Below are 17509 nucleotides of genomic sequence, written 5' to 3'. Positions count from 1 at the left end.
CTCTATTTGATGGCATTTAATATAAATCATATTTATATTAAATTTAACAATTATGAATCCAGTTCATAGAAAATACATTTTAATCTCATTCAAATATTTATTTCCTCCCATTAAACTATAATGTATCAAATACATTATGACAATTATATAATATATAATTGAAACAATTTAATTATATCATATATAATTAAATCCATCTATTAATTTGAACAATTCAAATTAACCCAAAACTTATTCTCAACTAAATTCTTTTGAGCTACCAAGGGGACCTTATGAACCTATAGCTTGAAGTTCTAATGGTACATGAATAATTAATTAAACTCTTTAATTACATTATTCACCATTCGTTAACTGTCGGGCACTCCACTAAAGATCGATAGTTGCACTCTTCGCACTACAGATATATTTCTGTGTCTATTGAATATAACCAATCAACAGTACGATGACCTTTCAAAATTGCTCGTAAGTATAGCTAGGCCAAATTACCGTTTTGTCCCTGTAGTTACATCTAACTTCTTAAGTACCACTAATTCCTCTGATGAACAATAAATCATAGTCCTACTATTACTAAACCCCTCTCGGGTTTGATGAGGGTGTGGCGCCATATTGTTCAAGACCCAGAATCAACTCATAAGAGAGCAATTTATCTACTTATCCTTGCTTCGAGGAAGGAGTGAATTCATCTTGTGTAGCTGTGTTCCCAGCTCCCCAATCAGACGAATCCCCAAAATGGTAAGCTTAATGAGTCGGCGATCTGGTCACTCTCACCTATACAAATAAAATGAGACTTCTTCAACTTTGGTATAACCCTTTGCCACTAGTCTAGCCTTGAAGGTTTGCACCTTCCCATCAACACCCCATTTTCTCTTGATGATCCATTTGCAACCTATAGGTTTTACCCCGTCAAGTTGGTCTACAAGATCCCATACTGAATTGAAGTACATTGACTTCATTTCGAGATCCATAGCTTTGATCCATTCATCTTTGTCAACATCCTCCATTGCCTTCTTGTAAGACAATGGATCCTCAACATATCCGTTAGCTACCATAGTAATGATTTCAGTTAAACCCATGTAATGGACAAGTGGGTTCGCAACCCTCCCACTACGTCGAGGTTCCCTCAACACTTGAGGTGGATTTGACCTACTAAATGATCCAACTTCAGCAACTCTTGTTCAAGTGTTGGGATTTTTAACAACTCTTATTGAAGGTTCAGTAGTTTCTTTGGAAAGTTCATTCACACAATTTTATTGTGGGGCTTGTGTTCCTTTATGTGGTCTTCCTCAAGAAAAGTAACATTTGTCGATACAAACACTTTATTTTCTTTAGGGTCGAAAAAGTAACCACCTCTTGTTTCTTTAGGTTTGCCTATAATTAGGCACAATTTTGAGCGAGATTTAATTTCTTAGGATTAGCCTCAAACATGTGCTGGACAACACCAGATTCTGAAATGACGTAAATTAGCTTTACGACCATTCCATAACTCCAAAGATATTATGGTTACACTCTTAGAAGGAATGCGGTTCAAAATATACGCTGCAGTCTCTACTGCATAACCCCAAAACGAGTCAGGTAAGGAAGTGTAACTCATCATAGACTGAACCATATCAAACAGGGTTCAATTTCTCCTTTCTGATACACCATTTTGCTGAGGTGTACCAGGTGCTAGGAGTTGGAAAAAAATTCCATGTTTTATCAAATAGTTTTGGAATGTCAGATTCATAAAGTCTCCACCTCGATCAGATCGAAATGTCTTTATTGTTCTATTTAATGTATTTTAAACTTCAGCCTTGAATTCTTTAAAATTTTCAAAAGATTTAGACTTATGTTGCATTAAATAAATGTACCCATATCTTGAATAATCATCAGTTAAGGTGATAAAATATTTGTAACCTCCCTTAGCTTTTACATTCATCGAACCACAGAGGTCGGAATGCACTAACTCTAGAGGTTCTTTAGCCCTGTGACCTTTTCCAGTAAAAGATCTTTTAGTCATTTTGCCTTCAAGGCAAGACTCACACACTGGTAAAGAATTTTCTTCTAACTCGCTTAGAAGTCCATTCTTCACTTATCTCTCAATCCTATTGAGATTAATGTGTCCTAATATTAGGTGCCAAAGTTGGGCATTTTCTTTAGGAAAAATTTTAAATCTTTTATGTTGAGTTACCGCAGTTTTAAACATTTTAGTGTTATGGAGTACCTTAGTTGCTAACAATCGTAGCACATAAAGGTTGTTTTCTAGTTTCACAGAAGTAATATCAACATCATTTTTGGAAATAAACAATTTATTTACATTGAAGTTGATACAATAAGACTGTTCAAGCAAACACTTTACAGAAATTAGATTCCTTTTTGAACCAGGAACTACATAGACATTTTCTTGTAAAATATTTTATTCTGTAAAGTCAATTAGAGACCTCCCACTGCCACAGTCGAGACGACGTGCCTAGTTCCAACCCGCATCGTCATTTCACCAACATCAAGTTACCGCTAGGAACTAATTCCCTGAAATGAAGAACAAACGTGGTTAGTGGCGTCAGAATCTATAATCCAAGCAGAATCATCATTCTCTACTAAACATGTTTTCAAAACAAGCAAATCATATTTACCTTGCTTGGTCTTCTTCTTTTCTACCAAGTACTTGGGATGATTCCTCTTCCAATGTCCCTTTCGGTTGCAATAGAAACAGATTCCCGTTACAACCCTGGCTTTCTTTTAAGAAGTTGCTGGTAGGTTAGCTTTCCCCTTTCCACCTTTCTTCTTCTTCTTCCACTTTTTGGTCCTAAAGGAAGAAGGTACAGAATTTGTCTCAGAGGTCGAACCTCTGTGGAACTTCTTAGAGGATGAAGCAACATTTGCTTCACCCTTCTATCCCTTGCTTTTCATCAAAGACTAGAAGGTCTGTAGCTCGTTGAGGAGGGTGGTTAGGTTATAGTCAATCCTGTTCAAAACAGCATTGCTACGGAAGTGTAGGAAACTTTTAGGTAAAGATTCTAAAATGAAGCTAACCTGGCTGGCTTTATCGATGACGTACCCATTCATGTTCACCACGTTGAAGTGGACCATCATGTGGAGAACATGTTCTCGAACAAATGCCCCTTCTTGCATACGGGCATTAAAGATGTGTTTGAGAGAGTCATGCCTAAGCTGTGCGAATGGTTGTCTAAACATTCCCTTCAGGGACTCCATGATCTCACGGGCTGTGAGTATGGGCTCATGCTTCTTGGCCAAGACTTTGGAAAGGCTCGTCAAGATATACGCTCGGGCCTTTTCATTTGCTCATACCCAACGCTCGTATGCTTCTTGGACATTTCGAGCAGCAATGGGAAGACAGTCTTCCACCAGTACAAAACGAAGATCATCGATTATAAGAATTGTGTTGATCGTGTTTTTCCATGAAGTGTAGTTTTCGCCGGTTAATTTTTCAGCAGTGAGTAGATTTAAGGTCGCGAAAGTCATATTGATAAAAATTGTTGAAACCATACAAATTATTTATTATTAGTTTATTTGCAATAAACCAACAAGACAACCAATTAGTTTTAGAGAAATAGTCTAATGTACCCTAAGTGACATCTATCTTGCAATGATGTTTCAGTGAGACAGGACAAAAGTCATCGTAGGGTGATCAAGTATCCTTTCACTGGAATGAAACATTCTCAACCAATAGACAGAAAAATACCTTGTTACTGTAATTATCAGTCACCATTGTATAGACCTCATGGTGTTGACTTTAAAGAGATACGTGAAGAGGATAAAATGAAGTATCATATACCCCATTTTCCTCCCACTGAGTGTTTTACCTAGGGTTAATTAACTTAGGAAAATCCGACTACTAATTTAACTAAGTGATTGTTTAGTTTGCCCAAAAACAACATTTGTCATTGGATAGTTAAACAATTTTGATTAATATCTATTGAACTCTTTAATAAACTTTAATCAAACTTGTATGCATGTAATAAATCTATCCAATTCACTTTTCCAAGTAAATTCACAGGTAGGGATGTTACGTTTCTGTCAACTTAAATACCCCAACCTAGACAAAACTTACTTTAGACAAAAGGTCCCTTATAGATACATTTTTTATATTGTTAATCTTTTAATAAGAAGAATTTAATCTTATTAAACCGATTAAAAGATTAAACTTAAATTTCTAATCTCATTAGAAAAATGATAAGTCTATGTGAATCATATTTTAAAACTATTTTTAAAAAAAAATTATTTAATCTAAGGTTTGCATGCAATTCTGAATTATTGATTTTAATTTCTAATTTCATTTAATTATAACAATTATAAAATAAATGAAACGAATTAAAACCATACTATTGTATTCATTGACATATTTAGTAAAATTATGACATTTATAAAATTACCTAAAGTAGTGTCATACTTCATGCAATTCCATTTCATTACTAAACATACATAACACTTATATAATAAAGTAATGAAATAATTAATAACATACATTCATCCATACATTCAAACTATATATTATAAGGATTATAATATAATTGATGCATGGCTATGTTATTAATGCATGCAAACATATACTATAACATTTATATTATAGGATGCATGAGCATACTATAAAATTAAATCATTCAACTATATATTATAACATTTATAATATAAATGATGCATGAATTATGCATAGCCTGTGACATACATTATGACATATATTAATAAAAATAAATCATACATCAAATGCATAATTGAAAACAATTATTGGACTGAGATTGGACTTCTAAACAATTAATTAAATTAATATAACATGTATATTAATTTAATTAATTAAAAATAGCTAACTATTACAAATTAATAGCTTAACTGGTTCAAAACAAGCGAACCGGACCTTGATCCCCACGAACCAGACCGTCCAGCACCCGAATCCCCTTTGAACCGCTCGAACCAAACGAACCGGACACGAACCAGCTGAGCCACGAACTGAATTGAGCACGAACTAGTTCATTCTTTCCGTCTCGAAGCGTTGCAACTCTGTGACCTAGCGTCGCAATGCTATGGAAAAGATGATCCGTCCGCCTTATTGCAGCGTTACAACGCTAGGGCACAATGTTGCAATGTTGTTGTACAGTCGCCTACTGTATAGACACGAAATGTTTCAATTTTGCTCCGATTGGCCTTGTCTCCTCCAGAAAATCACCGGGAACAACACGAGTGACTCAAGACTAAAAAACAAAGGGCTCCTTATAAACCAATTTTGTGAAATTAAAGCTGTAAAACTAAAATCCAATCCCGAAATTATCCAAAAAATTGTAATCCATTCATTAACCATTCATCATATGAACAAGTTATAGAATGCAATCCACCAATTATGTAATATCAATTCTGGAACAATAAAGTTTAGGACCAAAACCTGGCTCTGATACCAATTGAAGGAACCCTGAGGTCCGTAGCGGAAGCGGAATCGTTCCAAAATTTTATTTTCACATAAATCAAAATTTACATAATAAGGAAAATTATGCATATCATAAAAAATTTACAACATGCTGCTAAAAGAGAATGTAGGGTTAGAAAACATACACTTACTCTTGAAGAACCAAGATCTTCACGATAATCCTCGTCGATTGGTCACGAACAGTCACGATCATAAACACCCAAAAATTGTTGCAATACAAAACAATTTGTTGGGCACCACCACAAAATTACCAAAGTATTCTTCTTTGGTTGAGAATCCACGGGAGTTTTGTGGGTTCTATGTTAATTTTTGGAAGAGAGAGATTTTTGTAGAGGAAAAAATTTCTCTTGCAGGGAGATCTTTCTTCAGGCTACATTGCTAAAGCCTTTGTAACCAAATTTTCTGAGTTGAAGAAGATCACGTCAAAAACTGCCCCACTTCCCACATTAGACTGGGAGAGAATTAAGGGAAAGAAAGTTATTTCCCTCCCTTTAATTTTAAAATGAAATTAAATAAAAAAATATATAATTTAAATTTCAATTAAATATATTATATATATAATAACTAATTTATTTATATATATATGTGTGTGTGTGTATGTTACATCATATATAACGCATAACCTATATTTTTTATATTGTATTAAATACAATATAACCTATAGTTTTTAATTCTCTCATCAATGCATGGTATTTAATATGAATCACATTTATACTAAATTTAATTATATGAATTCAATTCACATAATTAATATTTGAATCATATTCAAATATTTAATTTCTCTCAAATAAACTTTATATTATAATGTATCAAATACATTATATAATTATATCATATATAATTAATTTAAATTAATCATATCATATATAATTAATTCCCTCAATTAACTTGAATAATTCAAATTAACCAAAATTAATTTGATTCTCAATTATCCCAGTTGAGCTACCGAGGGGACTTTATGGACATGTAGATTGAAGCTCCAGTGGTGCTCGAATAATTAATTAAACTCCTTTAATTAAATTACTCAACATCCATTAACTGTCAGTCACTCCATTAAAGACCGACAACTGCACTCTTTGCACTACAAATATATTTCTATGTCCATTTGATATAACCAGTCAACAGTGTGATGACCCTTCACAAATTGCTCGTAAGTATAGTTGAGCCAAAATTATCGTTATGCCCTTGTAGTTACATCTAACTTCTTAAGTACCATTGATCCCTCTAATGAACAATAAGTCACCCCTCTCGGGCCAAGAAAGGATGTGGTGCCACATTGTTCAAGCCCCAAAATCAGTCCTTAAGGGAGCAATTTATCTACTTACCCTGACATTAGGGAAAAAGTGAATTCCATCTTGCGTAGCTGTGTTCCCAGCTCCCCAATCAGATGAATCCCCAAAATGGTAGGCTTAGTGAGTTGGCGATCTGACCACTCTCACCCATACAAATCAAAGGACCGCCTTTACAGGTAGGAGTTTACAACTCACTCAGGATTCAGGTCACGTCACCTATGGCCATCCTGGTGAAATGTAAGTCTCTATTATTAATGATGTTATATAATGAGACTAGTCATTTCGTGGTCCAGTTTCATACAAACTCCTTTGTATAGAATACCCCCGCTCACATGTCTCCACACGAATGATTAGGATGAGATCATTTGTAGTACTTTACAACAATTGTAACATCTACAAAGCAGATTGTATTTGTAGTATCACTAGGATGAGGTATCCAGTCTTATCCATCTACTATAGATCATTTAGGTTATCACTTAAACATGATCTACTTGTATGTCTCTACATACATGTTTAAGCTACAGATGATAACCTTCGATGTTAGTTTATTGGTTTTATGGGTTAATGCTATCGAATAAAATATATCATATTTTATTAAATAAATAAAATATTTGTACATTACAATTACAAACTACAGGACCCAAGAGATTTAGGACATCAACCCCAACAAGTATAAATATATGATATTTATAATAATTAATTAAATGTATATATTAAATAGGATTTAATATATGATCACTTAATTAATATGCCAATTAATTAAATAAGGGTTATTTAATTAATTAGTACTAGGGGTATAAAGGGAAATACTTGGAGAATTAGTTAACCCTTCTCCATATAAATATATCTTTATAGCCTATTTAGGGTAAGAGATTTTATTACATAAAATTCCTAGCCTCCAAATCTCCACCTTCTCTCTAACTTATCTCTAGAAGTTCTCTTCTCTTTCCTCTCAAAAGTTCTTGGAAACCACTCTTCCAAGTTCTTTATAATCCTAAAGAATAGCAAGGTAGCTTTGTTGGTGGTTTCCTTCTTCTTGAAGAAGTTCGAGATCGTTCATAACGGTGGAAGGGGAAAGCAGGAGGAATCTACAAAGGTGATTTTTCATTTCTCCTTTTCTTCCTCTTTCCTAGCATGCCTATGTCTTGTTTGAATGTTTATCCTACAAATGCATGTTTTATTTTACTGTTTTTGTTTCCATAAAAATGAATATCTAAATGCAAGATATTCACACACTTCCACAGGAATTCGATTCCTTCGTATGGAACATTTGAAGATCGTTGTTCAGATGGGAAAAAGGATATTGAAGGAAATTTTGTCTCATCGAAAAGGACATGTCTAGACACATATAATTGACCAGACAGAGAGACATTTGTATCATTGATGAATGGAACTATACCCCAAAAAAAATATAAAGGGTTGATCTTGGGTCAAGTTTGTGTTCATTATAGGTTCTCAATAAAGGATGACATAGACAACCAAAGGTTTTTAAGAATGAATAGTTTGGTTTGATTCCAAAAAACTTTTCAAAGGAAAACATATTTTGATAGACTAAAATAGAAAATCTATTTATCAAATAAACCGCAGTAGAAAAAGCATCATCCCAAAATTCAAGATGTAAAGAAGAATGAGATAATAGGGCTAAACTCATTTTAACTATGTGTTTAAGTTTTCTTTCGACCAGGCCGTTTTGTTGAGAAGTATGTGGACAAGACATCCTATGTTCAATAATATTGAATTTCAGATTGGGAGTAAATGAATGAAATTCACCACTCCATCGGTTTGAAGACGTAGTATGGGATGTCCTAAAAGTTTTTCTACTATTTGTTTAAAAGATAGAAAGACACTAATGCTTCATTTTTTGTTCTAAGGAAATAAATCCAAGTATATTTTGGAAAAGCATCAACAAAGCTTATGTAATATTTAAAGTCATTTCTAGAGACTTAATAAGATGGTCCCCAAATATCAGTTACAACAAATTCTAAAGAAGCTGAATATATGGTTTGAGATCTTGAAAAAGGAAGATTATAGCTTTTGGCAAGAGTATATGCATGACAAACAGAAAACTTTCTTTTATTTGAATATGAAATATTACAAGAAGTAAGAACTTGTTTAACAATATTGAAATTTGGATGTCATAACCTATTATGCAATATCATCTATAGAAAATATAGACGACGGGCTTGTAATACATTGAGTATTTAATGTATGAAATACTTGTGAGTGACCCTTTGAGGATGAGCTTGGTTTGGATGAAGACTCCTGGGACTTTGCTTTTTCCATTTCAAAATAATAGAGTCCATCAACAAGATTTCCTTAGAGATAGAATTTGGTCATTGAGATATCTTTCACAAAGCAAACATTCCAATGAAATTCAAAGAAAACATAATTAATTTTAGCAAATGGACTTGCAATTATAATATTTTTGGTTATTTTAGGTATATAGAGAATATTTTTAAGCTAAAAATAGCTATTGGATAACTAGAAGATTGAAGAAATGAAGAACATATATATGAGAGACATTCAAACCTGCACAATTGCCTACCAACACCTTGTTGTCTCAAAGATATATAGATCCACAGGTCAAGTTGGATACATCATTTGCGACATGGTTCGTGGCCCCTGAATATGAAAATCACTGATTTTCTCTTGAAGTCATTTTGTATAGATATTGTGTTTATGGAAGATGGATTCATATCCTGTCATTGAGGATGAGAAGAAAATCCTTGCCCATGTTGATTGAAATTTAGTCCTTGAAATCATTTCTTAAGTAGAAGATAACATTTCAAGGTCGTATGCCCAAATTTACCATAGACTTGACATTGAAGCTTCCCATTATTATTCCAGAACTTCTTGTTTTGCTTGTTCCCTTGATTTTCTCCTCTTTCATTTGCATTATTATTGTTCAACGAAGAAAAATAATTAGGAGATTGCTTCGATTCACTCTAAGTGGTCAGATTCACAGAGGGTATGGAGCCATCAAGATTTACAGAACTATGTCTTTCGATTCAATTTTCTTGGGCAATAAGTTGAGAATAAAGTCTTTATAAGGATGGGTATTCATCTTTATCAGTGATTATCGATACTTTGAGTCATATTCTGGTTCCAATCTAACCAAAATATGCATTATATGATCTTCATGAGATACTTTCCTTCCAACAGCTTTCAAGGAATCAACCAAATTCTTAATTTTTTTATAATATTCTTCTACTTTCATATTGCCCTTTTTCATCACTTCTAGTTTTCCTTTCAAATCAAGAACTCGAGTCATATTACGAGAGGAAAATCTTGCATTAAATACGTTCCATACCTCTTTTGATGAATCGCAGTCAAGCATTTTGGCAAGAAAATTCTTCAACATTGCTCCAGGAAGCCAAAAAATGATTAAGCTATCTTGCTCAACCCAATAATCATATTTTGGATTTACAATTCTTGTTGAAGAAGATTCTGATTCACTAATGATGAATTTCGATGGCGTTATACTTTCTTGATTAATGAATTTCTCGGGACCATATCCTCACAAGGTAGTATGATTTGTAGTTTCCCCAAAAGGAAATTTCCTTCATCTAACTTCATAGTATTGATTTTGCTTCCAGGGTTCATTACGTTAAGAGGAACTAAAGAAGAAATTGTTGTTGCTAGCTTTAAACCCTAGATGGAGAATCTATGTTTCGTGAAGAAAAAAAAAATTCCAGACTTTATGTCGTTAGACCTCTGAACTCTTATCCCATAATATGATTCAAAATGTAACAGAGAATGATCACAAATGATATAGAATTTTATTGATGAAAGTGATCAGCACAATGCCCTTATATAGAAGGTACACTATGTAAAATAAATAAACAAAATGCACAACTGATTAACATATAATCTATACTAATTAAAAGGGGCAATAAGGAGAGAATTTTAATCTTCCTTTATATCTCCTAATAATTCTTATTTTACTATCATTAAATATTTTCCATTTACGTACAATATCTCACCTTTTGAGTTCTCTTGGCATCACTTCATACAGACATAAACTTTTATAAAATTGCATCACTTTGGACACATTCCTTCATATTATAACTACAAAATGTTCAATAATAAATAAAAACTTTTTCTACTTTTATCTGGTCTCATCTCTTCATTTTCAAAATGTTATCGAAAAATTTTAGAATCAAGTTTTCGTTCTCATTTCAAGATGGTCTCAATCCTCCTTCGTATCTCAGCTGCATTGATTACTTTTTTCAGCGAGTTTCTATTGTCACCAACACCTAAGGCTCTCACAGCGAAGTCTTTTGATCAAGGTGGGCTTCTTCTTCTTCTTTCTTTCTTTCTTTCTTTTTCTTTTTTTTTTTTTTTTTTTTGAAAATAAAGAAAACAAGGGAGGATGTTTAGTAAAAAAGACTGAAAAAATAAACTACTTTGCTCAATTAATATCGAGAATCGTAGAAAGGGATAAGAGAAGTAATAGAAATTTGTTATGGTAGATTTGCTTTGAGATTTACTTGGTCATTGAGGTATGATTCGATGTTTATATATATAAATAGTTAGAATAAATATATTTTACTAAATATACATGCTGTGTATCTCTAAAATATATGTATTTGGTTAGATATTACTAAATATATATGTTGTGTATCTCTAAAATATATGTATTTCGTTAGATAGTTTCTTAAATCTTTCCTAAGTTTTTTTTTCTTATTTCTTTCCCCCAAATATTTTTTTTCTTCTCCTCATTTTTTGGTTCTTGGTTCTGTGTACCAGGCACAACTGGATACATCGATCTCCTCTCATCCACTGTCATCGTCATTGATCTGGTCCGTACAAAATTAATTAATGCAAAGGGGCAGGAGATGCAATTTCAAATTTTAGGTAAGTATTATGCATAAATTTATTGATTTTTTTCATTTAATTTTACATTCATTTTTTATGTTATTTTTTTTAATGATTACTAATTTTTTTCATCCCTCTATTTTGAAACTTTTGGAAAAAAACTACGTCTTTGTAAAAATACACATTTTCAGCAAATTAAACATCTCTTCCGCAACATTCATTTTCATGATTTAAATCCACCCACTCCCATTTGTACTAAAAAAAATCTCTTCTACAAGCAAGGTTATCACCAATTTCTACAATTTTTTTTGTCTTTTTATATGAATTTTAAGGAAAGGAGTGAGAAAAATTACAATAAGTTTTTTTTTCAATTTGCTAAATGGGTCTTCTCCAAATTGGCCAATTATTTAATATACGAAGTAGAATTTAGATTTTAAAAAAAGAAACAAAAATAAACAAGAATTGGGTCTTTTGAGATAAATAAAAATGAGTTTGAATGGATAAAAGAGGATAAATAAAGATGTGAAAATAAAGAATAAGATTCAACAAGAAGTGTTAACAATGATGATTATTTTGTATTCATAAATATAACAATTGTGAATTGGTCTCACAACAACACTGTGAAAGACATAAACATAAAGGATGTCACAAGACATGAAATGTAAAGGATGTCACAATTTCATTCATTACTGTACGTTTCGTTATTTGTGAGAAATTACAATAAACTTTTTTTTAGTGTTGTCAAATGGATCTTCTCCTAATTAGCAAATTATTTAGTCTATTTTAATTTTTTTTTCTTTTGGTAGCGCAAAATTATACTGAATATCTTTCTTTCAACCATATGAAAGATTCATAAATTTGTCTCATTTTTAAATTATAGTGTTAATGTTGGAGCATGTAGTTTTTGTTAGTTCATGAACTTTTATATTATTGTTATTTATTATTTTTAGTTAGATCTTTTATTAGATTTCTAATTTATTAAAATCTTAAATATCTTAATTATATGTTTGAGGCAAAATGCTTATTTGGTTTTCATGTGTTTGAATTTAACATTTCTTTTAATTCATCATATTAGGAGAACTACACATGACAACAATAGAAAATAACATAATTAAATCGATAGATTCAAAAGATCTAAAATAAATGTAGTAGTATATATCATACACATCGCTAACTTTTTATCTTAATTTATTCTCAATTTTACTCTAATAATAAGAGTTGCGATGTTTTTGTAGGAAGAAAATAAATCCGGTTGAATCACGCAAGTATACTAGCAAAACCAGCAATCATCAAAATTTATGTTTCGTGTGTTCCAAATAGATTTAAAAAAAAAACACCCAACTCATTTTATATTGTTGTGAATTAACCTAAAATAAGATAATATAGTTTTGGCCATAATTATTTTATTTTAATTCTCATGTTAGATATTTATTATTTATACTTAATAAAATCTACTTTCATTTGTTCTTGACATTTCATAAACAAAATTAATGTTCTAAAAGTTTTTAGTCATGTGCATCACATGTGTTTTTATAGCTAGTTTAACTAAAAAGTTAATCAGTTATTAACAATTTTAAATATACAAAAACCAGCTTAATGATCTCTTTTAACACTATGACCTTTGTGTTTTCCCACATAATATAAGTGGGCAAAACTGTCTAAGACCTTTGGGGTTGTTTGGTTGGAGGATTTTCTGCATGGGAATTGACACATATATCTAGTTCTCATGTTTGTTTCACAATTTTCAACTCTTTGCCGAAGAATAAGCTATTCCTAAATATTCTCATTTCCTACAAATAAGGATTTTCTATTCCATTCCAAAACGGTGAGTTTTCTCTTTTCCCATTTTTTTATTTTATATATAATTTCACTTTGAACATAGTTAATTAATTAATTAATTAATATTAATTGAACAAAAATAAATAAATATTTATTTTAATAAATCAATAATGATCTATTAAAATATTTATTTAACTTATTTTTATAATAAAAATTTATTAAATGAATGGATTTTTTTTATTATTAATTTACTAGCCAACAATATCTTAAATATATTTAACTTGTAAACTATGATTAGTTAAATTTATTAGTATTAAACTTCATTTTTCAATAATAATACTTTATTAATTATTATTTTTTTAATAATCAAGTAATTATTTATTGTGATTAATTTTTATTACTCCATTCATTATTAACATATCATATTTACAAAATACTTTTTAGTATTTTTTATTAATATATCATATTTTTATCTCATTTTCTTCACTTTTAATAAAATACATTGTCCATTAAAATATATTTTCTTATATTATTTAATTATTACTTTTTAGTATTTTTTATTAATATATCATATTTTTATCTCATTTTCTTCACTTTTATATAACACATTGTCCATTAAAATATATTTTCTTATATTATTTAAGTAAAATTAAAATTAATAATGTTGAACTTAACTAATAATAAAACTATTAGATTATAATTAGGATGACATTCATTAAATGCATTAGTTGGTTAATTTTAATTATAAATTACTCAATCTTCAAATATTTATAATTAAAATTATTATTGATTCATAAATAACTTTTTATTGATATATTGAATATTGTTTATTCTTTAAATTATTAATCTATTACATAATAAGATTTTTCATACTTAATTTCATAAATTAAACGCAAATACAAGTTTTTGTTCATAAAATTATGATAGCATTACCATGCACAATCAAACACGGTTGTTCGCATGAGGTTTCCTAAGAAACGTATTTCAGTTGATTTGATGTGTTCGATTTCTTGACTTGAAGAAAAAAAAGCAAGGTGGAGCTTCAGGAGTCCATGCAAATGAGGAAAGCTTCCCTTTTTATAGGTTCTCAGGTGGGCTTCATGAGCTTGGGCTTGGTTGACCCATGGGCCAGGCTCTTGGTTCCAATTAGTTGGATTTGGGTTTGGTTGATCCATAAGTATCACTCTTGGGCCCAATTAGTTGGATTTGAGTTTGATTTGACATCTGGGTCAAATTCAACCAATCTTTGGGTTTGGAGACTTTAACCTAAATAATAGTAATATTAAATTGGACTAAGTTAATTTTATCCAATTCAACGATCATGATGAAACCACGTGACATCATCTAAATTTGTCTTCAACTTCAACTTTGGGCACATGTCAACTCCTAATTGGTCCTAAATTTAATATTTTGGAATTTCATCATTAATCTAGTAAATGACGTGGCAATTGGTAGTTGGTCCAAAATTTCTCCTTCAACAAATCCCCTTTTCGATTATACACATATGTGGGTGGATGAATCTCGAAAAGATAAAGTTGGAATCGAGATACAAGTAATTTATTTTTGACCTCGATATGTTCAAATAATCGAACTATAAATTTAGTACATAAGTTTGATTAAAATTTGTGATAAAGTTTGGGACCTGGTCAAACTTTAAGAAAAACTTCAAGTTTTCATCCCCAATTTATTTTGAGTTAAAGACAAAAACTTAAAATTTTAAAATTAGAAATTTGGAATATGACAAAAGGTTAATTTAAGAAGAATTTCAATCTTTATCCCTAATTTAATTTGATTTGGAGATAAACTCATAAACTCATAAAAAAATTGAATTTAAAATGAAATTTGGAGTATCACCAAATTTGTAACTTAAGAAAATTTTCAAGTTCTATTTCTAATTTAATTTGACTTGGAGATAAAAACTTAAGAATTTACATTTTAAAGATGAAATTTGGAATATTGTCAAAATTTTAATTTAAGAAAAAATTCAAGATTTATCCCCAATTTAATTTGATTTGGAGATAAAAATTTAGAAATTTGAATTTAGTATGATATTTGGAATATGGCCAAATTTTAATTTAAGATACTTAGACTTTATCCCTAATTCAATTTGGCTTTGAGGATAGAAAGCTAAATTTGGATGATTTAAATTTGAGATAAATTTTGGAATATGTCCAAATTTTAATAAGAGATTAATTGAGATTTTTTTTGATTGAAGATAAAAACTCAAGTTAGATCATTTGAATTTGGAATAAATTTTGGAATATGATCAAAATTTAATTTGGGATGAATTTTAGATCTTTGCTCCAATTTGATTTAGAAATAGGGATAAGAACATAAATTTGGATGAATTTGATATAAAATTTGGAAGATGCCCAAATTTTAATTTGAGATTTTATCTACAATTTAATCTCAAAATTCAACAATTTGATTTTGAATAAAATTTGGAATATGACCAAATTTTAATTTGAGATTTTATCCACATTTAAATTTGATTTTGAATAAAACTTAGGCTCTGATACCAAATATAACGACCCTACTTTCCTATATATTTCTAAGACCCTACTTCATGTCTGCATAGGCTTAGCGTACATTTTCTTTTTCCTAAACAAATAAATAAAAGAGCCGAAATTTTATTTAATAATGCTCAAATGAGCAAAGGTAAGAAAACATAGATAAATAATAATAAATAAACCAAAACAAAAATAAAATAAAATAAAAGTTTACCATTCGAGGTACCCCTAAACCCAACTTTAAAATGGAAAACAATTAAATAGTCAAATAATAAAATTAATAAATTTTGCATGAGAGTTTAAAACGCCTAACTCCTAAACCAGACTTCAAAACATGATACTAAGTGCGGAAGCAGTAAGTCGTCCTAATGGTCAGGTCACAGATCTCTCTTGTCATGCGCCGGTCTATCATTACCCTTACCTGAAAAATAGGAAAAGAAAAGGGTGAGTATAAAAGTTTACTCAGTAAGTGGCCTACTACTGGGCCCACACAGTGATCTGTTAGTCTTTCTATTGGACCAAAATGCACAAGGGCATCATAGGCATAGGCATAAGGGCCGAACCCAAAGGCACGCTTTCATAAGTAGTGACACAATGGTCACAGGCATAAATACAAGTGGTGATCCCAAAAAGGACACCGTACATAAGCATAAGGTGTGGGCCCAAAGGCTCACAACATGCGATGTGCATAGCCCAATGGTAACACTAACAGTCACTAAAATCTCATATGGACATAAGCATGCAATCATGAATCCTGGCACTAACAGTCATTAAAATCTCAGATAGACATAAGCATGCAATCATGGCCATGAATCAACATCAAATTTTATCACAGTTACATACATATAGTGACATAAGAATTTTCCTTCTGGCTAGCAGGCTTTTCAAGATCTTAGGGCAATACTGACAGTAAACCACTTACCTCGAAATTATGCTGAACAGTTAGCAACCAAACTCCAATAATCAATCAAATCCCTCTTTGACTCGAGTCAGATGCTTGAATTTTCCTATAATAAACCAATTTAATGTTAAACCTTATAAACATAACCTATTCCCCCAAATTGCACCAAAAAACTCCAAACCACTCACCCGAAAGAATGCCGACGTAAACAGAACTTCACTGAGCTCCAAGGACAGAATCCAAAATAGTCTAAGCCAAGCTGAAACATTTCAAAACTAAATTCCAAAATCCAACGAACACCAACATTCACCAAACGACCTAGGGAAACGGGATTTAAAACAGGGCAACCAATAAAGCTTACCAAAAGGCACCCAAGCGAACCTTGATGCTACTGGATAGTATCGACGAAATGTCTTGAAATCCTGAATTGAGCAACAACGCACCCTGAATTAACTTAAATTAGACCAAAAATCGGTAGCTATTTAGAACCCATTAACTTAAAAACCAAAAACTTAAATCTCACCAAAACCACGTTCTTGGCAGAACCGGAATGGTTGGCAACTGGCGGACGTAGAACAGAGACGGAAGAAAACGATCGAAGAAACTCAGTGCGGCTGGAAGCAGATGAAACTTCGCGCGGCTGGAATGACCGAAAAATTACACTGCTGAGGACACACGATCGAGCGACGGACGACGGCGAGACGCGAGGAGGCAGTGGCAGAGACGCACAGTGAAGAGAAAACGCGAGGCTGGAAGGAGGAGGAAGAAAAGAAAAAAGAATTTTTCTTTCTTTTCC

The sequence above is a fragment of the Benincasa hispida genome, chromosome 10 (genome assembly GCF_027475165.1).
Source record: "Benincasa hispida cultivar pf3 chromosome 10, pf3_genome.v1.1, whole genome shotgun sequence".
Lineage (NCBI taxonomy): Eukaryota > Viridiplantae > Streptophyta > Magnoliopsida > Cucurbitales > Cucurbitaceae > Benincasa > Benincasa hispida.
This window is presented reverse-complemented; position numbering follows the sequence as displayed.